The following is a 27,075-nucleotide window of genomic DNA, read 5'->3' on the forward strand; positions in this document are numbered from 1 at the left end:
CAGTTTCGCTGGCAGGACACTTATTGAATATGAATGCAGGAACTCAACAACAGAGTTTGAGGCTCTCTCTATTGTGTGGGAATATAAGAAATTACATTATTATTTGTTTGGTAAGCAGGTGCGTGTATACAGCGATCATCAAGCACTTAGGTTTTCTACTAACTTATAGGTTGTTCCACAATCGGCTTGCAAAGTGGACTCTGTTCTTACAAGCATACGATTTTTAAATTATACATGTGAACTGTGAAGACAACGTAATTGCTGATGCCTTATCACAATTACCTCATGGTTTACCTGAATTCGAGGAATTGGTAGAACACAATAATGAGTTTAGGATTATGCTTATCAAGGACACTGAGAATAGAAAATATTTTTTGTAGATGTGTAATATGGCTAAACTGCAAGAGGAGTATCGGCGGTGGAAAAAAGTAAGGTTTCAGTTAAGCAACAATCTACAAGTACCTGTGCGGCAACACTACTAACTGTATCACGATTGTTATTTTATAGGAAAAACCCTGACAGCGATTTGTGGTCTGTTTGGATTCCCGAAGCGTGTGAAGAGAATTTAATTTGGCACATTGATTTCACTTGGGGACACTACAGTGACCGTAAGTGCTGTAAGAAGTTAAATGTTTGCAGCTATTTTCCTAATATGCTCAAACACGCCCAGAAAGTTTTAAAAACTTGTATTGTTTGCCAGAAGGCTAAGCCTTCCAACAGGAACTGTGAAACAGTACTACATCCTATACTGCCAAATTTGTATTGGTGTTACAGGACCCCTGCCTTCTGCTCGAGGTGGTGTTAAGTAAACTGTATGCCCCAAAATTTACGGCAGCTAAGTCTATCATCAAACGTATGCTACATGACTACTTTCCCTCTGTTGGGAAACCTCAAGTGATTTTATCTGACAATGCAGCTAATTTTACCTGCCAGGCTTAGAAACAATTTTTAAGGGAGCAGCAGATTCAGCAAATTTTGATATGAAAGTATAGCCTGCAATCTGATCCCATTGAAAGAGTTTTCTTGTATTTACAATATTTTACTCAACATAGGTGGGAGATATTTTGTGTGTGATGAGAGCTGTGAGGTGATAGAGGGCACGATGATTATTAATACAGGTGCATACTAGTGCAGTGAAGAAGCAAACAACATGAGACATGCACAGTACACTGACACACACTCATTTCAAATGCAATTATCAATCTCTGTCAATAAATTATTTTAACACTGTGTAACTGTTTGTCTAAACCAAATAAAGAAACTTCAAATTTCATAAACATTTCTCTGTTAGTGCTTTGTGTATTATACGAAACTGTCATAATTTTCTAGGCATCTGTACCACCAGTGAAGGTGGTTCACAGACATATCCAAACCAGCGAAATTAAAATTATTAATATTTATTCAGTCTGAAAGCGAAATCTAAATTATTACATATGTAGCGTCATGTCTGTGTACATCAAGTTTTTGTGATAATGAGTCATCTAAAGTTTGTTTGCTTTTGGAATCAGATATTTTATGCATATAATGGTAATACAATTAATGTTTTAAATCATTGTGAAGCGAGGTTCGTATAATTCAGTCACTTAGTCAGTATTTTTTGATACCTCTGGTAGTTTTATATTCTCACAAGGATACTGTTAGTTAGGGAACTGAAAGAGATAGGACCTGGCTAAACCGAAAGAACCAGAGTTTGCTGAGAGCTTCAGAGGGAGCATTAGGGAACGATTGATGAGAATGAGGGAAAGGAATACACAGATGAAGAAAGGACAGCTATGCGAGAAAAAAATAGTGAAGGCAGCAGAGGATCATGTACATTAAAAGACGAGGGCTAGAAGAAATCATTGGATCACACAGAGAGAATGAATTTAATTTATGAAAGGAGAAAATATAGAAAAGCAGTAAATGAAGCAGGTGAAAGAGAATAGAAACATCTAAAAAATGAGATTGGCAGGAAGTGCAAAATGGCTGTGCAGGAATGGCTAGAGGGCAAATGTAAGAATTTAGAGTGCGTATCACTAGGGGAATAATAGACAACATCTAGTGGAAAACTAAAGATACCATTGGAGAAAAGAGAACCACATATATGAATACCAAGAGCTCATATGGAAAGCAATCCTAAGCAAAGAAGGGGAAGCAAATGGATGGAAGGAGTACATACAGGGTCTATACAAGGGAGATGTACTTGAGGGCAGTATTATGAAAATGGAAGAGGATGTAGATGAAGATAAGATGGGACGTATGATACTGAGTGAAGAATTTGGCAGAGCACTGAAAGACCTAAGTCGAAGCAAAGCCCTGGGCGTAGACAACGATCTGTTAGAACTGCTGATAGCCTTGGGAGAGACAGCCATGACAAAACTCTTCCATTTGGTGAGCTAGATGTGTGAAACAGGCGAAATACTCTCAGACTTCAGGAAGAATAAAATAATTCCAATCCCAAAGAAATCAGTTGCTGACAAGTGTGAAAATTACCAAACTATTAGTTTAATTAGTCATGGTTGCAAAATACTAACACAAATTCTTTACAAAAGAATGGAATAACTGGTAGAAGCCGACTTCAGGGGAGATCAATTTGGATTCTGGAGAAATGTAGGAACGCACAAGGCAATACTGCCACTGCAACTTCTCATAGGAGATAGGTTACGAAAAGGCAAACCTACATTTATAGGATTTGTAGAGTTAGAGAAACCTTTTGACAATGATGACTAGAATACTCTCTTTCAAATTTTAAATGTAGCAAGGGCATACTTACAGAAGCTTTTGAAATGTGGTGTTACAGAAAATGCTGACGATTAGATGGAAAGATCACGTAACTAATGAAGAGGCACTGAAATGAACTGAGGTGAAAAGAAATTTGTGGTACAACATGATGAGAAAAGGAATCGTTTGGTAGGACACATTCTAAGACATCAGGAGATCACCAATTTAGCACCGGAGGGAAGTGTGGGGGGTACAAATTGTAAAGGGAGACGAAGAGATGAATACAGTAAGTAGATTCAGAAGGATGTAGGTTGCCGTAGTTACTCAGAGATGGAGAGGTTTGTACAGGATAGAGTAGAATGGAGAGCTGAATCAAACCAGTCTTCAGACTGAAGACCACAACAACATACTGTTAGTGACCATTATAGTTTCTACAGAGATTAATACAAAGAAGAAAATTTTAACACAAGGAAGTGTAGTGTGTAAGCAATTGTTTTTGCTTACAATGGTTCCTAATTTGTGAAGGATGAAACTACTTTTAACAGCTTTCTATATACCTGCTGAGCATGTGCCCAACACGCTAATTTGAGATTAAGGTGTATGACTAGCCACCTGGCAGAGCATACTTATTACCTCCACCTATGAGTTCGTGACGGAAAACGTAAATAGCAACAGCTTAAATGTTATTTGAAATATAGATGTCACGTGAAAAACAATTAAGAGTACTTGTTATATCTACTTCCTTTCTCACTTTGAATATGGGCTTATCTTGTGGGGTAAATTGGTAGCAGCTAAACGTGTTTTCACAACACAGAGAAGGCTGATAGAATCATAAAGGATGTAAACATAGAAACGCCTGTAAGTCCCTATTTAATAGTTTAGGTACTCTACCTCTATCGTGTATTTGAATCATGGAGACTAGTTTTTTTAAAACTAATGAAATGGAAAAAAAATAACAGACTATTTAAACAGTGACAACCATCGACATAACAATGTTTTTTGTTGTTGCTGTTGTCTTCAGTTCGAAGACTATTTTGATGCAGCTCCCCACACTACCTTATCCCGTGCAGTGCTCTTCACCTCTGAATAACTGCCGTAACCTATACAATTTTGAACTATTTTCATCTTTTTAACAACTTAAACTTATAAAAAGATATTAATTTCCGGTAGCAAAAATAAAGAAACAAGAAATAACAAATAAAGTAAACGAAATGAGAATAAGCAAGCTACATGGAAGTAGACAACCGTAGCACACGTCTTAGCAGCTACTCTCAGAACGGTAAACAGGCACAATCAGGTGTTTTCTGGAGCTGGTTGAGTATGGTCACGTGATGTCTATTTCGTGTCCAAAGCGACAGCGCAGCCAAGTGTTTTACTGGCGCGAGATATTTCCATCCAATTTGGACTTACATCTTTGGTAGTTTTATGAATACTCATTGGACTTTAGCGCGCGAAAATACAGTCGTCTGCTTTGAAGAGAGCGATGTGTGAAAGTTGTGTAAGGGTGTGTGGTATTTAATGTTGCAGTGATCTTACTGTCACATTATTTACTACTATAGAGTGTTTGACAGTTGGACCAGGTACTATCGATTTGCTTTCAGGCCTTGATATTTAAAGATTAAATAGCGAGCTGACTCCAATTATGTGATATTGTATCGTCATTTTCACGCAACGTATGATAGCGTAACACTAGCGACATATATTTTTGAGACAATAGTGCTAATGTATACCCTCATTTTCGTAATTCAGCTTAAGGAGTGCATAAAATAACCAAATAAATTTGTGTTAGGTTTTCTTTGTTATGCTGTTAAATGATTCTGCCTTAATATTTTAACCGGGCGAGGTGGCGCAGTGGTTAGCACACTGGATTCGCATGCGAATATGTATGCGGAGCGAGGTGGTGCAGTGGTTAGCATTTCGGATTCGCGTGCACATCCAGATTCAGGTTTACCGTGGTTTCCGTAAATGACTCCAGGTTAATTTCAGGATCGCTCCTTTGAAAAAGACATGGCCGCTTTCCTTCTCGATCCTTTGTAATCCTGGCTTGTGTTACACCTCGAGTAACCGCGCTGTCAATCTTACTTCCTCCTTTTTGAATATTGTAAACGGAGAGATACATGTAGAAGTATACTGTTTTACCACAAATGTCGCATGGTGTGATGTGTATGACGGTGGCGATGTATCTCTGCTGCTAGTTACAGAAACGATGATTTGTGGTTACATACATATTTTATTATTATTACAACCTGTTTTCAAATATTGCCCATTTGATCAAATGATGGTAGTTTCTTACAAGCTTAAAGGGCGGAAAATTTATTAATGAAGTTATGTACCATACACGTCCCAAATGCCAGCTGTAAAGTTATTTTAACAGTGTAGTTGGAAATGATATGTACTGAATACATCCTTTTTTTGATTATGTGATTTGTGCACTTTTCTACTCCTATCGGAGTCCTTGCTGATGATAGGCTAGAACTCAGTATTTGGATCTGCACCTTTTATGAGTAATGTTCTCCAAACTGAGTCATTTAAGTGGCTCATTGTTACTTCAGATTCCATCAACCAATGCTTATTTTCTGTGGTTCCAAATTCATACAGCATTTCATACAGTGGTATAGAATTAACCCAATGGAAGAAAAGAGAACAACTTTCCTTCTTCTAGCATTCAAGCATTAGGCAGTTTTTTGTTGGGATATCCACCTTTCCCTCAGTTATACTTCACTTCCTCTCCTTGTAGGTTTCTATCTTGTGATATGGCTACTCATCTTTTTAATGTGTTCATACTGTTTTGCGTCCTGTACTTGGCTTAATTGTAATATTTGGGCTGAACTTCAGTTCTGCAGTGGAGTGATTGTTGACAGCTGAAGGTCGCTGGGACAGCTGAAGGTCGCTGGTTTATTTAGTGAGAATATGAATATTGGAACAAATACATGCACACAAAATCTGACCGAGCGAGGTGGCGCAGTGGTTAGCACACTGGACTCGCATTCGGGAGGACGACAGTTCAATCCCGTCTCCAGCCATCCTGATTTAGGTTTTCCGTGATTTCCCTAAATCGCTTCAGGCAAATGCCGGGATGGTTCCTTTGAAAGGGCACGGCCGATTTCCTTCCCAATCCTTCCCTAACCCGAGCATGAGCTCCGTCTCTAATGACCTCGTTGTTGACGGGACGTTAAACACTAACCACCACCACCACCACCACCACAAAATCTGTGGGTAGGAGGACGAGAAAGATCTATGGGGAAACAAAATTGAGGTTCTGTGTATGGTGGTTTTTACTTGTGTATGTGACTATCCTATAGATGATCATAACAAAATCCGAAGTATGACATTAGATTTCAAGAAGTGGTGAACTTGTATCTGGTACAAAGATAACTCATAAACAAAGTTCCTAGTTAATTCGTTTATGTGTTCATTCAGTGTCCTGTGGTTCCCCTTATCAAGGAGAATCTTGAGGGTCATAAAACAAAAATATATGGCTGAAGTTACATATTGGACCCATATGAAATCGTGGTTGTGGTGACAGACTGATTTCTAATGCAGCCCAAGGTTGGAAGGTGACAGTTTGATTGCAAGTCGCTGAAGCCAACAAATGTGGAAGCAGAAGATATGGTTGTGGTAACTAATTGACTGGTAGCAAATCCTAATGTTTAAGTGCCAACTGTTAGAATCTCCATTAATATGAAAGGCTGCAAAAATTCATGTGAAAATGCTGAAGCATTGACATTGCCATTGCTGTAGACAGTCAAAATGACAGAAACAAGTATTTCATCTACATCCATTATTTTCACTGTTATCCTAAACATGCATCCACCTCAAACAGACAACACCAATCTCATAATGGAAAATACATTCAAAATAAAGGTAAAACAAATATGAGAGACACCTATGGAAACTTGGGGGCTTTAGGTGGAACACTCTCTCCATTACATATGAACCAAATACAAATATCCATTGACCCCACATTACATAAATACTAAATAATCAATGTATATACTGAACTCCACTGTACCAACTAATGTGAAGCAGGAGCTTTGGGGAGGGGGGGGGGGGGGGGGGGGGAGGGAGATACATTTCTGCTAGTTCACGAATTCACACAACCTAAAATGAACACAATACACACTGATGACGAATAAACAGTGCACACAAACCAAATTTTATGACTATATAAACATATATCTTGTATCGCTAACTTCAGTTAGCCATTACTGAAAAAATGAAGTCAACAATACCCACGAAGCTCGCATCAGTACATTTGTAATATGAATGAAAACTAAATAAATACATTTTAACAACATATAAATCAAGAAACTTCATTGTACAAAAAATATTGACCACAAGATAATACCACCATTCAGTAAATAAATAAAGAGCCACAAAAATAAATAAATAAACATTTACTCCATCTACTTTCCTCCAAAGACCTGCACATCTCCCACACTTGAAAATCCCTCTCAATACCCATATGCCTACTAAAAAACACCAATAAAACTAAAATTAAGTTTTAAAAATTGAAATAATCTTTTCAGGATAAGCCAAACTAACTTAAAACTTCCTCCCTTGGCTCCTCTCCCAAATCCCTCCCAAACAGTGGCACAGAAAACTGCACCATTACCCCAAATTCCAAACTACAATCACAAAACTCACATCTTATAATGTACCCTCCCCTCCTCAGCTCAACAAACTAACTTTGGTCTATAAATTTTCCCCATAAGTTTCTTAAAACTCTGAGAAGAAATTGCACATCAAATACTTCTGTCATCAATATTCTTCTAAATTAGTGTGCAAGGCAGAAGACTGCCTTTTTCTCCCTCCCAAAAAAAGAAAACAATAATTTAACTGCCCCAATTTCCCTCTTATGTTAGTGCAAACCACAGTTTCATCATTTTTAAATTCCAGTTTATGTTTAACAGTCATATTTTATCCTCAAATCTCTATAGGAAACAAAAATTTCAAAATAACAGTTGACCCCTACCCAAAAGCATCCACAGGAGACTGTGACTGGTATGTGATGCAGCAACCCTCACCATTTTGATTCCTGTCCCACAATGGTTTCTCTTAATATAGTGTACTAAAGCATGATATTATTGCTTAAAATTAATGGTATATGTTGTAGCAACCATTATCGACGACTGTTAAAATTCAAAGCCATATCCAGTGTATTAGCCCACAAAACAACCTTTTCTAAATCGCAACAAAACCACTTCACTGACATCAAAACTCAACATTAGAGTGTGCCACCCCAAGCAACACATCTGCTAAAAAGCTGTCTCTTCTCACATCTTATATTGACAATACACTGGCTGCTGTGCAAATTATTCTTATAGCATTGTATCACCCTTCTAATCTGTGTCTGTTTCCTCTTACTTTTGCATCATATTGTTATCACCTTCCCTTTCAAATGGGAAGAAAGTCAACCGTGATTCAATCTTTACTTTGGTGCTTGTCTAGATTTTAGCTACAGGATAATTATCATCAGGGCACATGTGTCTCACTTCATATGCGCTGGCGATTGCTATCTTGTAACTGAAATCGAGGTCTGCAATAAAGTGCAGATTGAATCACACCTGATTACTGACTTCCTCTTTGAATTAAATCGGTCACTGTCCACAAAGGTTCCAATGAAATCCAACCTGAAGCAGTTTCCTTTCTTCATATAGCAATTTCAGATGTTCCTTCCCTCGTACAACCTTTCCTTCTTGGCTTAGTACTGGCTTGTCAATTGAGTGCTTGATAGCTGTACAGCTGTTTCTCTTTTCTCCAAACTGAGTGGATTTGTGCGGTGATAAACACACTGGACTCGCATCTCACATTCCAGAGGACGACTCTTCAAACCCATGTCTGGCTGTACTGATTTAGGTTCTCCATAGTTTCCCTAAATCGATTAAGGCAAATGCCAGGATGGTTCCTTCGAAAGGAAATGGCTGCTTTCCTTCTTCAGTTTCCTCTAATCGAAGCTTGTGCTCCATCTCTACTGACCTAGTTGTCGACAGGATGTTAAACACTTATTATGGACTACTTATCAGACTCAGTTTTCGATATCTATATTCCAGTTTGTATTTCAGTTGCTTCATGTGTGTTTCCACTTTCCATAAATTAAATTTAATATCTCCTGTATTGTCCAAGAGCTGCTGTTGAGCCTTTTTCTTTGGAAATACGGAAGCGTCCGATTCTGCCCGTCTGCTTTGACCCATGACGTCACAAATATGGCGGAAACAAAAACAAACACACACACTTTCCACAAGAAGCCTAATGACACTAACGGGACAAGTGCGGAAAATGGGGTGTTTTGGGTGGGGGTAAACTAAATATAAACAAATTTAGACGCCTTGCGTAGCTACAACATGTAAGCGAAGACAGCCATGCATGAATACCCACCCACCACCCCAGGGGTCGTAACCCCTGCAACCCATAGAAGATAAAGATGCTTCAGTAGCTGATTAGTGTTTTTTGTCTTTAAAAACAAAAAAATCTCACGGGATAGAACGAACAGATCAGAAAGATATATATAATAAACTAAAACAGAAATTGGAGGAAACAGATAATTAAAATAAGTAATAAGTGTTTTTAAATTAAAAAAAAAAAAAAAAAATCTCACGAGATAGAACGAACAGATCAGAAAAGTAAATAAAATAAGATAAAACAGAACTGGAGACAGCCACACTCAAACCAAACTCCGCGCCGTCATGACGTCACACACGACAACACCCTTACGTCACGGGTCAAAGCCGACGTGTGGGATCGGACGCTTCTGTCGACCCTTTTCTTTTTACGTGGTTTTTCCTGTGCTGTCTTTACTATTTCATCTCTCATAGCTGCTCATTCCTCTTCTGTTACATTCCTTTCCCTGTTTCAGTTAGTTGCTGCCTAATACTGAAACACTCAGTCGTCTCTGATTGTTGCAACTTATCCAGATCTCATCTCCTTAATTTCTTACCTTTTACTAACTTGTTTGCTATCTGGTTTTTTCAATTTTTCTCAAAATACCACTATGTATTCTATATGAAACTTTGTGGTATTCCATATCTCTCTTGCTCCTGTAAGATCTTTTGTCACGTTCCTGAAACCAAGGGTTTGTAATGATTATGTATCAAATTGTAAAAAGTAACTCCCCCCTTTTTTTCCCCCATTATGTGTTACACTGTTTTTCTCTCTCTTTGTGCTATCAGGTTCAGCTCTCCATCACAATTAAATGTGTCTCTCACAAACTGAGTAATCCCCCTTTTTTTCCCCCATTATGTGTTACACTGTTTTTCTCTCTCTTTGTGCTATCAGGTTCAGCTCTCCATCACAATTAAATGTGTCTCTCACAAACTGAGTAATCCCCCTTTTTTTCCCCCATTATGTGTTACACTGTTTTTCTCTCTCTTTGTGCTATCAGGTTCAGCTCTCCATCACAATTAAATATGTCTCTCACAAACTGAGTAATTTCTTGTGTATCTTCATACATTAATTCAGTCTCTTCACATCTGTGAAACTAGTAGGCCTGTATACTTTTACTTCTATTTGCGTTTGTCACTTTGTGTTTATTTTGATTCTGATAACCCATTCACTACAGTGTTTATAGTAGTGAACGCATGTTTTGCCTTTCTTGTTCTGTGATTGTGTTCCCTGCCAGACAAGATATTTACTGTGTGTGAGTAAATATTGGCTGTTGTTATAAGTCCAGTAAAGACAGCAGTGAGGCAGGACTGTTACACTGCTAACCATTAATGAGCTAATACTGTTTGCTAGGATATTTTAGGTTGGTGCATAAGCTTGTAGCATTTTTGTTTTGTGTGTTGGTATTCTGGTTGCTAAGGGCTTATTTAGCAATTGTCATTTTTTATTTGTAATTCACTGTTGCTATTTGAGTTTACATGTTGTCATTTGGAGATACTGAGAGGAGCTGTGGATGCTAGAAAATGGAGTCCTGAGTGGAGAAATTGGAACATTTCTGACCTGTTGTTCTGTTTGAGTTCAATAAAGGGGTGACAGCTATGGAAGCAGCCAGAAATATTTACAGTTTATAGGCGTAATGCAATTGGGCAGAGCACAGCGAGAAAATGGTTTTCTTGTTTTAGGAAGGATTGTTTTGACATTAGTGACTCTTCACGTTCAGAAGACCTTCAGTGTTTGTTGAAAATAGTTAGTGTAGTCAAGAAGTAGCAAATGTAATGAAATGTGATCATTCCACCATCATACAATATTTTTATGCAATGAGAAAGGTTCAAAAATCAGGTGCAGCAGTACCACATGTTCCAAGCCAAACACACAGAAATTGTGGGTGGCCAAATGTACAACTCTGCTTGCTTGTCATCAGATGACTCATGAATAACACCGACCATTCCTATCCTGTATCGTTACTGGTGACGAGAAATGATGTCTTAATGCTAATATAAGGAAAAGAAAATGATTGTTGAGTCCAAACAAAGCAGCAACTCCCATACAAAGACCTGCAAACATCCACAAAAGATAATGTAATGCATCTGGTGGAACAGTGATGGTGTGGTGTACTACAAATTGTTCCCCGTGTCGAACCATCACTGCTGACATTTATTGTCAACAATTGAGATGTCTTGCAGACACAATCCAAGAAATGTGACCAGGAAGGCTGTGAGAAGTGATGCTACTCCATGATAACGCCTGCCTGCATCCTACTAGACTGAGAAAAAAACACTATACACAAGTTGGGTTGGGAAGTCATTCCACACCCACCTTATTCCTTGATCTTCTTGTACCCTCAGATTTCACCTTTTCACTTTCTGTCAAACAACCTTTAAGGAAGTTCCATTCTAGATGAAGTGATCCGAACATGACTCGACGAGCTCTTCGCCCCAAAACCGTGTGATTTCTGCAGTCATGGAATTGAAAAGTTACCCCAACATTGACAGGACTGTTGTAAATAGTGAAGCAGAATGTATTATTGGTGATTGAAGTCTGTGTTATGTGCATGAAAAATGCTATAGGCTTACATAGTAGGTAGGAGGAGTAACACCATCTATATCTTGTTTGTATGTAAAGATTATGCTGTGGGTTTCTCATTTAGAAATCACATTTGGATGTTGCTTTGTTTGGGAGAAGATTGTGCCTCATGTGAGGAGGATAAACATCTATCAGCATATGTCAGAAATACACAATGACAGGATTATTTTCTGCTGAGACCACAGTTTATCATTCCACAATTTTGGTGCTCACATTGTGGGTCCCATGACTGTCATTCAGATCTGGAATTGATGTATTTCTAACACCATACTAGTACTTATGAGCAACATCAATTTTTGCTTGTTCATTTAATGTTGAACAGCCATACACATATCTTGAGTTAGGAGGTAGTTTTGTTTGTCGCACCTCAGCTTTCCAGATGTGTCTCAGTTCCGAAAAGCGTCACATTGCATTTATCCCTCTCATATGGCAAAGCATTTGGTGTGGTGGAATGGGATGCCATTGGGTATGCAACACAGTTACCTCGGATTTGCATAGCCATTAATTTGGACAGCCAGTGATAACATTTGTAATGTGATGATGATGCACCTCTAGCTGTCACTCGAGCTTAATTTGTCTTTGTCTTACTCAACATACAGCTGTTGAGACTGGGAGAGGTTCACTGTATAGCCCTGAATACCTGATATTACATTCATGTGTTCTTAATAGTGTACTGTATATATACAATAGGAAAAAATTATGTTATTTGGTGTCCTTTCTGCAGCTGCAATTTTAATAGCCAGCCCCATTTTAAGGAGAAGCAGATTTTGCACAACTGAGAGTACATTTCAGGAAGTGTGTCAGTGAATAATGGAACTCTGCAGGGAGAGAGAGAGAGAGAGAGAGAGAGAGAGAGAGAGAGAGAGAGAGAGAGAGAGAGAGAGAGAGCGTAACCAACCAACCGACTGTCCATCAGTGATTGCAGTTCTTCATGAAAACTCTTAACTTGTGTAGAATATAGTTTAGGCAGCCATGTTAAAGCTTGGGAGTCAGTCAGATAATTATTCAGTGTGGATTCTTTTGCTGGGTAGGGGCTTGGTGACCCCGGGGTTCCTGAGACGAAGACTGGTCAGAGCTCCCAGTTCTTTGTCACCATAAGCTCTGGGCATGCTTCAGCAACCACCAAGTTGTGTGTCACAGGGAATGGAGATCTTGGCTTTACTGTCTGGATCGTGAGATTTGTAAAAACCTGTATAAAAAAAACCCTCAGTCTTGAGGTTTGCTGCACTCTGATGAGATGCATGGCTGTTGAGGTGGAACAGTTGCTAGCTGGAAACCTCTGGGGAACCTGCCACACCTCAGATGTTTGTGGGACTCAAATGGATCCTCTGAAATTTGCTTTTCCTCCACCCAGCAGAAAGGATGTACCACTGGAAGGTACCCCATCTAACAAGAGGGCTCGTGTAACAAGTCCTGATTGACAAGTTCATTCGAAAAGTACAGATTTAGTAACAGAGTGCATCCTGGTACTCGGAATGTGTTTTTAGTAGTGAAATGGAAGGAGGGTACTTTTGAAAAGGTTTCGCCCTTCTATGTACAAAAGGGTTTGGAGGGGATCTGTGGCTCCATATAATCAGTGAAGCATTTGCGCTATGGGACACTGTTAGTGGAAACTTACAATTCCCAGCAAGCCTCTAACCTACAAACAGCAAAGTAGCTCCGAGAGTATGTAATAGACACTGAACTGCACACCACCTTGAACTATAGCAAAGGCATTGTGATGTTCAGGGATCTCATCGAGATTCCCAAGGAGGAACTGCAACGTGAGTAGGCTCCAGGAGGTGTAGTAGACATTTAAAACATCATGAAGAGGATAGATGGGGGTCCTATCAAATCTGATTCTTTTATCCTGACATTCAGTAGCACAAAACTTCCTGAGCATGTTCAGGCTGGCTTTCTTCACCTTAGCATGCGCCTTATTTCCCAAACCAAATGCGCTGCTTCAAAAGCCAGTGACATGTGGCAACTGTGGTAAGGCCACTCATGAAAGAGTTGGTTACTCGTCTCCTGCCAAATGTATCAACTGCTCTACCCTGTTTGGAGTAGGGACTGTGAAGGTTCTTTGTAGAGGAATGCAAAGCACAAGGTGAGGCCAAAAAGATATTTAAGTCCATGCGGCCTCCCACATTTGCCACATCTTTTGCTTCAATTCTCAGAAGCCTATTCCAAAAGCTGATGCCTCTACTCAAACGGAGGTGGCGAGTGTCAATGCACTTGCAAGGCAGCAAGTGTTTCAGAGCCTGTAATGTCCACTAGAACAGCAGGCAAAGGTAGAGTAGCCAACAAGGATGAGTCCATGGCACTTCCAAAGGCTGAGGCTGTTCAAAAGTCCAGCGCCGCAGCCATTACCCCTCCTACTCCAGCTCCAGCAAACCCCTCGAAACAGCGAGAAGCTACTGTAAAGCAGCAACAGCAGATGAAATCGAGTAGTAAACTGTCGGACCATGTTGATATGATTCTACCTGATGATTCTGCTGACTCTTCCTGGAGCTGATGGAGTATGTAGTATGTGTGGGGCAATCATCTCACCCCATGACTGAACCTCCACCCTCTGCAGTCTCCCCACCCCTGCATAGAGACAGGACGAAGGTGCTACCTCCTTGATAGATGGCTCCCATACTTCTGTGGAACTTGCAAGGTTTCAGGATGCATGTGGAGGAACTTCGCCTACTATTTCAGAGTAGACGACTGTGTCTGTGTCTCCAGGAGACTAATTTCACAGTCATACACCTGTGAGCTACAAGGGTATGTACTCCACAAGAAGGACAACCCAAGTGAGAGAGAGCTAGAGGATGTATTTTTGTCAGTACCGACTACCACTCCTCGCCTCACTCACTTACAAAGAATTTACAGGCAGTTGCTATATCAGTGCTTGTGCGTCATTCGTTCACAGTATGTTCCCTTTACCTGCTTGCCACATGATACGCTCAGTGAAGAGGCTCTAAACGGCCTTACGCAGCTCCCCCACCCCATCACCCTCTGTGGTGATTTTAATGCACACAATGTGCTTTGGGGTTCTGCAACTACCTGTCCCAGGGGTGGAGCGATTGAGAGGCTTCTCGTGTCATCATGTGCATATTTGCTAAGTACGGGAAAAGCACGTACTTCTGCGTTGCAACTGGGTCATTCTGTGCCATCGATCTCTCACTTTGATTTCCAGCTCTTGCTTCCCCTGCACAATGGGAAGTGGTCAATGACTTGCACTCACTTCCCAATTTGGATTCACATGCCAGATAGTGGAACCAGAAAGGAAACCACCACGATGGGTGCTCAGTAGAGCAGACTGGAAACTTCATGGACAGCTAGCACAGTTTGAACATTGTGTCAATGTTGTGGAATGGGTGGATCATATTACCAAAGTGATCCACCATGCCGCTGAAGCATCCATTCCACACCCCACGGGACTACTGAAGAGGCAGCCTGTCCCTTGTTGGATGACAAATGGGGCTCTGCAATCAGGACTAGGCATGCGGTTCTGCGTAGGTTCAAGTGCCGATCAACTGCCAGAGAACCTTGCAGCCTTTTGGGTGGCGAGGGTGAAATGTCACCGGATTCTTCGATAGAGCAAGAAGAGGTTGTGGTAGGTAACGGTTCCTGAACACCATTAATTGTTCTACAAAGTGTTCTGTTGTATGGGAGACCATCAGGAGAATTTCTGGGAGAAGAGGGAGGTGCCCCATGACTGCTGTAATGGGAACAGCACAATCCAAACCAATACATGAGACATTGCCCATACTATGGCTGCCTATTTTGCCACAGTTACTGCAACAGCCAGACAGGATGCAGGTTTCCAGCGCCGTAGAGCAGTTGTTGAGAGGTCCAGTTTGGACTACTGTTCACCGCTGATGAAGATTACAACTGTCCATTTTCCATGTGGGAGATGGATTCTGCGTTGTCTGTGGCTCATGACACGCCCCCTGGTCACAACCAATCCATTACAGTATGCTGTGGCCCATCACAAGACGAAACAAAGATATCCTCCTTGCACTTCTTTTTAATGTCATATAGGAGTCAGGTCACTTTCCCGACTCCTGGCGTGAGGCAATTGTAATTCCTCTTTTAAAATCTGGGAAAGACCGTACATTCCCGAGTAGTTACTGTAGTGTTGCCCTCACAAGCTGCATGGGAAAGGCCTTGGATTGGATGGTCAACTACTGCCTTGTCTGGATCTTAGAATCAAGGCAATTCCTTAGTTGCTTTCAGTATGGGTTCAGGAGGTACCACTCCATCTTTGATGACCTGGCCCTCCTGGAAGTGGCTGTACAACAGGCTTTCCAGCACTGGCATCGTCTTTTAGATATATTTTTTGACGTCAAGAAGGCCTACGATACAACTTGGAGGCATCTTATCAATGCCCAGCTTCAAGAATGGGGTTTTCATGGTTGTCCTCCCATTTTTATTCAGTCCTTTCTCTCGGCACAGTATTTCTGATACCCAGTCGATGATGTCCTGTCTGATCACTTTCAGCACAAAAACGGTGTCCCTCTAGTTAGTGTTTAAAGTGTTACTGTCTTTGTCATAACTATTAATAGCATTACTTCAGTTGTGAAAAGTCCTGTCCAGTGTTATTTGTTTGTGGATGACTTCTCTCTGATTTGCTAAATATGTTGGACATGGTGCACCATGAAGGGGTTCGATTGGCCACTGGAGCATTCAGGACAGGCCCCATATGAAGCCTGTGTACAGAGGCTGGTGAACTGCCACTTTATATCAGATGACAGCTACTCATGCTGTGCCAGATATATGAAACATTATACACACCGGCATACCATACCGTTGCCCAGCCTCCAATGGAAAGGCTTTTCGTAATGGGCAACGAGGCTCTCTGGGATTCACATACAGTATTGACTTTTAGAGATGAGTGTGGCCGGTCTTCATGTTTTACATTGCAGTTGGAGCAGATTTCCACCTTGGCTCCTCCAGAGGCCAGGACTAATTTTAGATTTATGAATTTTAAGAAAGGTAATACACCAGTTTTTACATTTCAGTCTCTGTTTTTTAATATTTTAGATAAGCATCACGGTTTCACAGTAGTGTACACTGATGGCTCCAAACAAGGGAAGTTCCTTGGCTGCTCTGTCATGTTCCCCGACCACGTCACCAGGATTCCCCTTCATGATGAGTATATTGTTCCCCTTCATGATAAGTATATTATTTTCTCGGCGGCGTTCCACATGTGATCCTGAAGGCACTGGAGCTGATGCGTGATATTTGGGGCAAAAGGTTTCTCGTTTGCTCCAATTCCGTTAGTGCCTTACAATTGTTACAAAATCTATACCCAGCTGAGAAGTTGGACCAGCTGATATGTGACAAACTGTACTTGCTCCAACAGCAGGGACAGCTGGTGCCATTCTGCTGGGTGCCAGGTCATGCTGAGACACGAGAAAATGAACAGGCTGATGGGGCTGCCAAGGAGGCGTGCAGAGGACAGGGTGCAGCACAGTGCCGTATTCCCTTGCAGGCTATCATTTCTGCACTACACGGGATGTGCATGCAGTTGTGGGATGAGTAATGGCGGACAGTAATGGACAATCGGCTGTGGCTGGTGAAGTTCCTCCTGCCAGTTGCGCAGGTAGGATGAAGTTACCCTCCCATGCCTTTGCATAGGGCATTGCCCTTGTATACATGGTTTTTTACTACGGCGTGAGGATCCCCCATTTTGTGATGCTCGGGGCGTACCGATCTCTCTGTGCCATATGTTAACAGAGTGCATTTTATATCGAGACACAAGGGCAGAAGCAGACATTGGTGGGGATCTGCCCTCTATTTTAGCTGATGACAATATGAGTGTGACTAAGGTTTTAAAGTTCTGTAACAAGTCTGGTGTTGCAGAGAGGCTGGCTCCTCCTTAATAATTTTTGCGGTCAGCCAGCCACACCCATCTGCTATACTGTTTTAGCTCCTTATATCATATTCTTGGTGTGTAGTTAATCTGTTAATGTTGACGTGATACTTCATTCCATGCTTCTGTGTGGGCACACACATAGTTGTCCAACTTTTGTTACCTTTATTTTACTTGCTGTTTTATACTCCTGTTTATTGTATTTTACCAACACTTGTCTCAAATTGTTTTCGCATGGGCACTGAAGACCTTGCTGTCGGGGCACCCACACCAACATATCCATCCATCCATCCAACTGTCCAATCATCTATCTATCCTTCCATCCATGTTCATTGTGGAAACTTACAGGAAGAGAGACAGTATATGAGTGGTTATGGAATCTGTCTCTTTGACAGTACATGTTGCTGCAGAATTTAGACACACTGCTCTTAGTGACATTACTAATAGAGATGGGTTTACGAGGAGGGGTCCTGAGATATAGGTTTCTCAAAATGGTGTCAACAGACAATCCAATTATTTGATGAGGCTTTTATGGCTGATGCACTGTACTTCCATCATGTCCACACGTCTCAACACTCAGACTGTGGTAACTTGGAAATAGTTCATACGTGCAGCCATTTAAGATCCGCACAGAAGCTCTCTGCCTTCTATCTATCCCATATCAAACATGGAGTAACCTTTCCAGTTTTCATCATGCTTAGATATCCACTATCTGCTGTTACTAATTCTATATTCATTCAGTCATTACAGCATGAACATTTGGTGTCTGCATATTCCCACATGTGTTAACAGCTTTCATATAAAATATCTGTAATGCAGTAGCTTGTATTTCTCAAAAGTTCTGTTTAGTAAAATACGTTATTTAACAGAAAATGGGTTAAGACTCTATATCCTTCAAATAATGGAAGAAGTAAAGGCACATGATATACTGGGAAGAACGGATTTGTAAGGGGAGTGAACAGAGAAAGTCAAACAGAGAGAAGCATAAATGTAGAATGAGTGAAGTAAGGGTCATGGGGACAAAGTGGAGACAGGTGTGAGCCAGGGACTAGTAGAGATTAAGGCCAGGTACTGTGAGATCATTGTCGCATGTACACAATTCAGAGAAGCTAGTGTTGGTGGTGGAGATGATCCTGATGTCACCACATGTTAAGCAGCAACTGATGTAGAGCGTGTTGTGGTTAGCAGCATGTTTTGCCACTGAATGGTCAATCTGTTGTTGACCACAGCTTAGTGGTGGCTATTCATTCAGGTGGACAGTCGGCTGATTGTCATCCCAACATAAAATATTGTGCAAAAGCTACAGCGTAGCTGATATATTCCATGACTGCTTTATTAAAGAACTTTTGGGCCTGCAGCCTTTCATCATTTACTACAATGGGCACCAGCCAGTCATCTTCATTTGAGCTGTTGAGAACTGGAGAAGACTTCTGCCATCCTGCAGTTTATTTATGTACTGTGGTATTCTGTACATGTGTTAAGATCATGGTGATAGGCTGACCACACTACAAAACAGGCAGCACCTTTGCTGGTGGAATTGCGTAACTCAGCTGTCTTCAGGATGGTTGCTCATGGTGGCCATCAGTGTACTCTGTTGCCTGTAAGGCATGACTGTTTTCACCAGTGACCCTGTTCCTGACTGCATAGGATTTGCCTGTGATGGAATTGAAATTAGATGTGCTGGGAAGGGTGCATAGGAAAAGTGCTGCACCTGGGTCTTTCCAAAGGGTGAGAATGCTGTAACAAAGGTTGGGAGTAGATGGGGCTTAAGGAGTTCTCATTTCACCATTCCAAGTGTATCCACATCTGTATCAAAGTGAACAATCCTTCATCTGTTGTAACTTCTTGTGGATTGAATGCACTCTAAACTACTGAAATTGAATTTCGGCAGAGCAATTGCTGCCGGTAAGTAATAGCTAGAAATAATAAATTCGAACATCCTTGATTGTTCCATCATGGGCATATTTTATCTATAGTGTCTGTATAAACATATCCATTGGAATTTCGCGTGTGAAAATACAGTTGTATCCGTCATAGTAGTATTGGGTCTTATACAAGTTTGTGATGTTTTATGCGGTTGTGGTTATTTTAATGTGAGGAAATTTGTTATTGTAGGATATTTGACAGCTGAATCTGGTGCTGTCTGTTTGCTCCCTGCCCTGTGTATTCAAAGCTTCAAAAGCAAGCTGATTCCAGTTATTGTTATTTGGATAACTTTGTTTCCTTGTAACATCTGGTAGCATAACAGTATCAATAGATATTTTAGACACACTAATGCTAATGTGCACCGTCCATTTTAGAATTTAGTTTAATAGCTCCATAAAATAACAAAAAAATATGTGCATAAGTTTGTTGTGTTATGAGGTTTAATTATTCTGCTTTATCATTTAAACCAACCAGTGTGGTCAGATAGTTAAAATATTGGACTTGCATTCAGGACAGTGCTGGTTCAAGTTCTCATCAGACTTTCCAGATTTATATTTTCAGTGATTTCCTTAAATTGCTCCAGGCAAGTGCCAGAATGATTCCTTTGAAAAAATCTTGGCCAAGTAATTTCCCAGTCTTTTTGTAATCCAGGCTTGTGCACCATTTTAAATGACCATGCTCTCGATCTTCCTTCCTGCTTTTTGAAATTTAAAATTGAGAAATAGATTGTTCAGTTACACCATTTTCTTACACCTGTAGTTGCCTGTGACTTAACCATTCTTCTAGTTATAAAAATGTTGGCTTGTGGTTACACACATCTTCTATTCTAGTAGCAGCTTGTTTTCAGATATCATCCATTTGATCAAATGATTGTAGTTACCTAAAGGTGTTAGTCATGGAAAATTTATTAATGAAATTCAGTATGTAAATTGAAAAATATTGTGCATTAATAGTTGCCAGCTGAAGAAAGATAAGCAAGAAGACTACTGCTTCCATCCTATCCCACACACGACTCAGCCATCAACTTAAAAGTTATTTTAGCAATGTAGCCTGAAATAATGTTTACTGAACGCATTTTAGTTGTGATGAAATTGATAAGCTGAAGTGACTATTTTGGTAGTATACTGTCCAGTCACATTAATGTGACTACCCATCAAAAGCCTGAATAACTACGTTTTGTAGTGTGGACCGCTGCAAGACATACAGGAAGAGAGTCAGTGATGTTCTGGAAAGTACCAACAGGGATGCAGAGCCATGCCGACTCCAGTGCCGTGGCCAGCTGTGCTGGGTTTCTCGGTTTGGAATCGATGGCATGAACACTCCGATCGAAGTGGTCCCACACATTCTCACTTGGGTTTCAATCTGGGGAGTTTAGTGGCAAGCGGAGTACAGTAAACTCATCTCAGTGCTCTCGATCATATACATACATTGCTCGCTATCTGACACGTTGCATTGTCGTGTAGGTAGGTGTCATTATGCTGAGAAAAAACAGTCAGTAGAGGTGGACATGTTCTCCAAAGATAAGTGCATACTTGTGTTGATCCATTGTGCCTTCCATAATGACACGATCACCCAGGAAATGCCGTGGAAACACTCCCCAGGCCATAATGCTCCCTCCTCCAGCCAGGACCCATCTGATTACTATTGTTTTCAGAAGTTTCATACCATACATGCCAAAGGCCATCTGTCCAATGAAGCATAAAACACGATTCATTTGAAGAAGCCACACAGTGGATGTCCATTTGCAGAATTGGCATGCAAATTCCAGCCTTTGTTGCCAATGAACAGCAGTCAGTATGGATGCATGAACCAGGCGCCTGCTACAGAGCCCCAAACACAGCAGCACCGAGCGAGGTGGCGCAGTGGTTAGACACTGGTCTCGCATTCGGGAGGACGACGGTTCAATCCTGCGTCTGGCCATCCTGATTTAGGTTTTCCGTGATTTCCCTAAATCGCTCCAGGCAAATGCCGGGATGGTTCCTTTCAAAGGGCACAGCCGACTTCCTTCCCCGTCCTTCCATAATCCAATGAGACCGATGACCTCGCTGTCTGATCTCCTTCCCCAAACAACCCAACCCAAACACAGCAACGGTCACTGAACAGTCATTGAGGAGACACTGTTGGTACCCCCTTGGTTCATCTGCGTGGTCGGTTGCACAACAGTTGCATGTCTATTTGCCTGTATGCAATTCTGCTGCTGCTGTTACCCTCTGCCATCTATGGCCTGTAGTGAACCGCAGTTGCCTCGGCACCGGTTTTGGATACTGCCATTTTGCCATGCACAGTATACTTTATCTGTGGCGGCACATGAACAGTTTACAAACCTAACTGTTTTGGTAATGCTTCCACCCTTGACCCGAAAGGCAATTACATGCATTTTGGATGTCAGATAAATCACTCCTTTTGTGCATTATGGTGACAGCTACATTGTTTTCCCCATCCCCTGACACACTTTATGTACTCTCCACTGCTAGTGCTGCCACCTGCCATCTGTGAGTGGTTTTTGCACATTGACATTGAACATAGGTGGTGGCCATATTAATGAGACTGGACTGTGTGTAGTACAGTATTCTTAGTTATTTGTCAACCATTATTTTTAAAGAAACCATGATATGTGTACTTTTCTACTCCTATCAGAACTGTTGCTAATGGTGATGTGTATGTCAGATTATGCTGTGTTAGAGCGCCAGCCTCTCTATTTGGATCTATACTTTTTTCCAGCCCCTGCGTCACCACCAGTGCAAGTGACCGTAAACTGTGTTCTGCCTCTGTCATGTAGGGTAGAAAAGTGACAGTGAGGACATTCTCACAGCCCACCTATTAACTGTGAGGCATAGATCCTGAGTTTCTCAAGTTATGCAACAGCAAGAAGTCAGTGGGAATTCCAACTGTAACAGCAGGAATTACTGTTACAATTATTGTGAGATCAACAATGCCATCGTGGCTCCCTGCCATCAAGGAAGTAAATATGCGGCCGCGGTGTGTGAGTGGCATAAACAATGCTCTGCAAGTCACCTTGGCGGACAATAATATTTTGGGTAAACATTACTCTTCTCTTGCTCTGTCTGTTTCGAATCTAGCCACTGATGACGACCGACCAATAGCGTTAGCAGGCATTTCAAGCAATAACACTTCTCCAGCATAAATGTGGAATAGTGCCTTTCTATCCAATGACGATGGTGTGCCAATGGTATCCACAGGAAATGAGCTACCAACGGCCCTTCCTCTGCATCAGAGCGGGAATATTAGCCTATGACTATGGCCCACCAATGGTAGCCATAAGAATTTTAAACAATACTATCACTTCTCCAGCACGAACGCTAGAAAACTCACCCTTTATAAGTGGACACGACACTCGTCTCTGACAGTGTTCTAGCAGTAGTGGACACCAAAAGATCCTGAGGAAGATCCCAGCAGAGGGGTCGAAACATCAAACATTTTAGAAGAAACATGATGCAGCCTAATAACCCAGAAGATTTTAACTTCAGTCTAGAACTAGCTGGCTGTGTTTTATTTTTAAATAACACATTGATTTTTCAGCTCTTTCTCACAATTTCCTCTTTCTTTATTGTCACACCTGTCTCGATCTCCCAGTTCCAAAGATAACTTTCTCTTCTCTGTCACTCACTTAAATTAATACTAAAATATAAATCACAAACTAAACTCTAAACAACTGCACTCATGACAGTTTCAAATTAAACTGAACTGGTGCCCAAGTGACCAGCTGTTACAATGACTGGCGGTATTTTCTTTGAATGTGAATTTTGGATGAGTATCATTGATTGTCGACATGGGCTACTCCTATGACAGTGCTAGTGGCATCTCCCATCGCAAAACTTATTTCTGAGCAATGAGAATTTCTGTAGTCAAGCTGTAGTTTTGTTCAAAGATTGATGGGAAGGCAGGACACTGAATAAAATTAATAATGGTCACCGTGTACAAAGTATCATTACTAAAACAAAATCTCTCGTGTTTCCATTTCAGTGTGAGTTAAATTTGCATTCTCTTTTCAAGAGTTGTGAATAAAATGTTTTTTTTTTAAAACAGTAATAGCTTACAAGACATCTTTAAAATCCACTGCCCTAGGTGGCTGCATAGTCTAAATAAGCCTCTGTGCCACCATAGATTGTAAAATGCACCTCTGATGTCTGTGTTTTCTACTATGCAGAGTGCTTGGTTTATTGTGTTGTCAATTTATTTGTTTTTCTGAAATCCAGATTGCTGGTAGCTAAGTCCCATTAGCTCCCCATGTGACTATAGTTGGTCACACAGAAGGTGTTCCTGGACTTAAGCAAGTGTGTTCAGTAAAGAAATTGACCAGTATAACTCTTGATTGGTTGAATCTTTAACTGTGTCTTTCTTGAGGATCATAGTGTTCGCTATTTTCCATGTTCCTCGCTATTTTCCATGTTCCAGGTATTCTTCCCAGATGCAGGGCCTTATTTAGGGTTTTGATTAGAAAGGGGATAATGAGTGATGCGGACTGTTGTAGGACTTCCATGTGGACACCATCAGGCCCAGGGACTAACCTCTCATTTAAAACGGCAAGTGACAGTTTCATTTCTGTAGTCAAGCTGTAGTTTTGTTCAAAGATTGATGTGCATCTGTAGATTTTTTTTTTTTTTTTCATCATCATCAGGCCGTAGTTTTTGCAGTAAGTATTCTGCAGTGCCTCTCCAAGCGTATGTTCACATTCCATCATTTTGTTGCAGCGTTGCCAAGATTGACGGGGTTTGTTTTTTCCATTAAAGCTTTGCAAGGTAATCTCCACATGTTTAGCATCTGTTTTGTTTTCTTAGGTTTGTGAGTTTGTGTGACCACGGAATTTTTGAGTGTTTTTTTCTGTTTATTGTTTGTGTTTGGTGTTGCTGTCTTCTGTGCTGTCTGTATCAGTTCAGTCGGTGTATGGATTTGTAGTCCGTGCTTTCTGTTAAGTTACACAGAGGATAATATTATATGATTTCTCGCAATCTATCCCAGACTGCTTTATGGAGCAAGAGTCTTCTGTTAAAAACATCATCTGCTAAGATGCCTGAATGGATTTTTATTGTGATTACATTATGGTCATTTTGTCAACACTCGAGTTTCCTATTTGTGTCAAGGCTTTGTTATTTATTACAAGGATATCTTTTGTTTTGCTATCCTGTGTTTCCTTGTTAAGAATGCATAGATTTTATTCAGGTAGGGTAGTGTTTACTATTCTTCCTCCATTGCGAGTTGTGTTGGAGTGCCGTAACACTTATTTTGTGTGAATGTCTGTGCTTAATAAAAAGCTTTTGTGCCTTGCATATTGTGCAATGTTACTAATGTGATGTACATATGATTGTATATTGAAGTATTGTGCATAGTAAGAGATTATGATCCAGTTGGTATGTTTCCATATGATTCCTACTGTTAACATGTACTTGCCACAATGTTGACTTATTTTGGTTACTTCAAATTTTTTATGCAGTACTACTGTGACAGCCATCAGTATTTGGTAATCCTTAATTGCTATTGTTCCCAAAGGAGGTTGCTAGCACCTGAAGGAGTCGCACACACTCCCACAATGTTTCAGATATCTCATCCAAGGCATTTCCAGTTGTGTTAATTATTTAGATGACTTACTAATTACCCGGGCCACATGGGAGCAGCACTTGCAAAATCTACAGATGTGAGCAGCTCAAAGCCTGTGGTTTGCATTATTGCCCTGACAGTTGTAGTTTCTGGAGCCAAATGTAAACCACCCAAGATGTATATTAAGTAAAGAAGGGGCTCACGCCAACACAAGAGCATATGGATTCAATCAGTAACTTAGAAGTTTACAAGAACCTCAGATAGCTACAGTCATTCCTGGGCAAAGTTAATACTTATGCAAAATTCATTCCAACACAGCCCAGACGTCCTAGCTGATTAATCAGTTGATTAAAAAAGGAGTTAAATTTGGGTGGTCAGATGTGTGTCACAAAGCCTTCTTGCAACTTAAAAAGAGCCGTAGGTCGGCCATTTCTTTAGCAACATTCAGTCCAGCAAACACTTGCCACTGAAGTCTGATTGTGTCATTCATAGATTGCTGTTCCACAAATCCCACTGGCATAGAACAGGCGACTGCATTGGAATCTAAAACATTACATGCAGCTGCTGGGAGGAAGTCATTTTAACTAGGCTGCATATTGGGCACTGCCTTTTTAGCCATCGTCATTTGATAAGTGGTGCCACCCCACCGCTTTGTACACATTGCACCCAAGTTTTAACTGTCCTCCACTTCCTGATGGAATGTCCATTTTTTAGCCGTTTACGTTCCCGCTTGGGTTTGCCGTCTGAGTTATCGGCGATTTTAGCAAATGACACACGGGCTGTCGACCGTGTTTTATTACATTATCTGCCAAAGCAATATGGCGAAGGCCATTTAATTTTTAGTTTTGGACCTCCATTTCTGTATGCCTTCATGTTCTACAGTTTTGACTTGGACGCGTGTGACACCAGTTGTTTTTTGTGCCCTAAAGCAAAACAAAACCAAAAATTACACACAATGCAGTGAAATTACTTACAAATAGAGGAAGATGCATTAGGTATCACATATGGTGTCAAGAAGTGTCATGTATATCTCTACAGTACTGAGTTTCACCTGATCACTAATCATCATTCGGTAACCCTACTCACAAGGAGCTGTAGTGACCCCCTCCACCTCAACAGTGAAGTGGGCGTGGCTTATGCAGCCACACCCAGGACAAGTCCATTCAACAGCCTGTCTGCCTTGTAGGCACCAGCGGGGGTTTCCGTGATCAGTGATGGGAGCCCATGGAGGTGGAACCACTACCATCTTCTATGTCATTTCTGGCTTACACCAATGCTCGAGGGGGAGATACTCTCACCGAGCAATTAGCAGAGACTGAGCATTCTCAAACTGAGGTACCCATGGAGGCCTAACTATTGTCCTAATCTGAACCATGGCCAGCACTCCCTCCGCTGTGGGTATGAACTAGCAGTTCCTCAAAAACAGTCGATCAGCCAGCAAACCTAGACAGTGTCGATATTCAGCCCAGCTGATCATGACCAGAAAATATTGCTTGAACCTTTGACAGGGGTTATAGCACTCCCCTTCTTTGGTGGGTCGACAAGGGCTGGGCCATTTCCAGCCCCTACCTGCCAATTAAAATACATGGAGGGGGAGAGCAGGGAAGTATCAGACAGTGATTCAGATTCCCCACCCAGTCCAGGTATTGATATGGAGGGAAAGTCAGAGATATTTGGGCTTCTTACCAAGGCTGCAGCGTGCACCAATGGAGTGCACCCTCACGGGCATGTCACATGGATGCATACACTGACATGAAAGTGTCTGTACGTACCCATGGCCCCATGTCTGTCTGGCAGTTTTCACTATTCTCTGAGGCCTTCGATACTTTCCAGTAACAGTGTAACGAACTTTACCTGTAATAATGAATTAAGGATGGGTCTGCTTGTTTGGAAGTATACAAATAATTGTTTTTCTCTAACACAGAGGTGGAACCATCCTTTATTCATTGTTATTTTTTGAAAGCACAGGAACTGATCTCAAAACTCCAGTAGTATAGACCTTGCCTGTGGTGACATTTTTTCAATTGAGATAACTCCTTGGAATGTTTGCATACGCACACTTACGACGACTTTTCTGTCGCTGTACT

The 27,075-nt window shown here is 41.1% G+C and overlaps 1 protein-coding gene across 1 annotated transcript in view; it reads left to right on the top strand.

The window, feature by feature from the left end:
• The first annotated feature begins 4,148 nt into the window (after positions 1 to 4,148).
• LOC124605609 (origin recognition complex subunit 1) overlaps positions 4,149 to 27,075 on the top strand; it is a 127,449-nt gene continuing 104,522 nt past the window's right edge. Inside the window, exon 1 of the mRNA XM_047137406.1 lies at positions 4,149 to 4,280. The gene's annotated coding sequence lies outside the window, so the exon portion shown is untranslated. The remainder of the gene's footprint in view (positions 4,281 to 27,075) is intronic.

Source organism: Schistocerca americana, chromosome 3 (assembly GCF_021461395.2).
Source record: "Schistocerca americana isolate TAMUIC-IGC-003095 chromosome 3, iqSchAmer2.1, whole genome shotgun sequence".
NCBI lineage: Eukaryota > Metazoa > Arthropoda > Insecta > Orthoptera > Acrididae > Schistocerca > Schistocerca americana.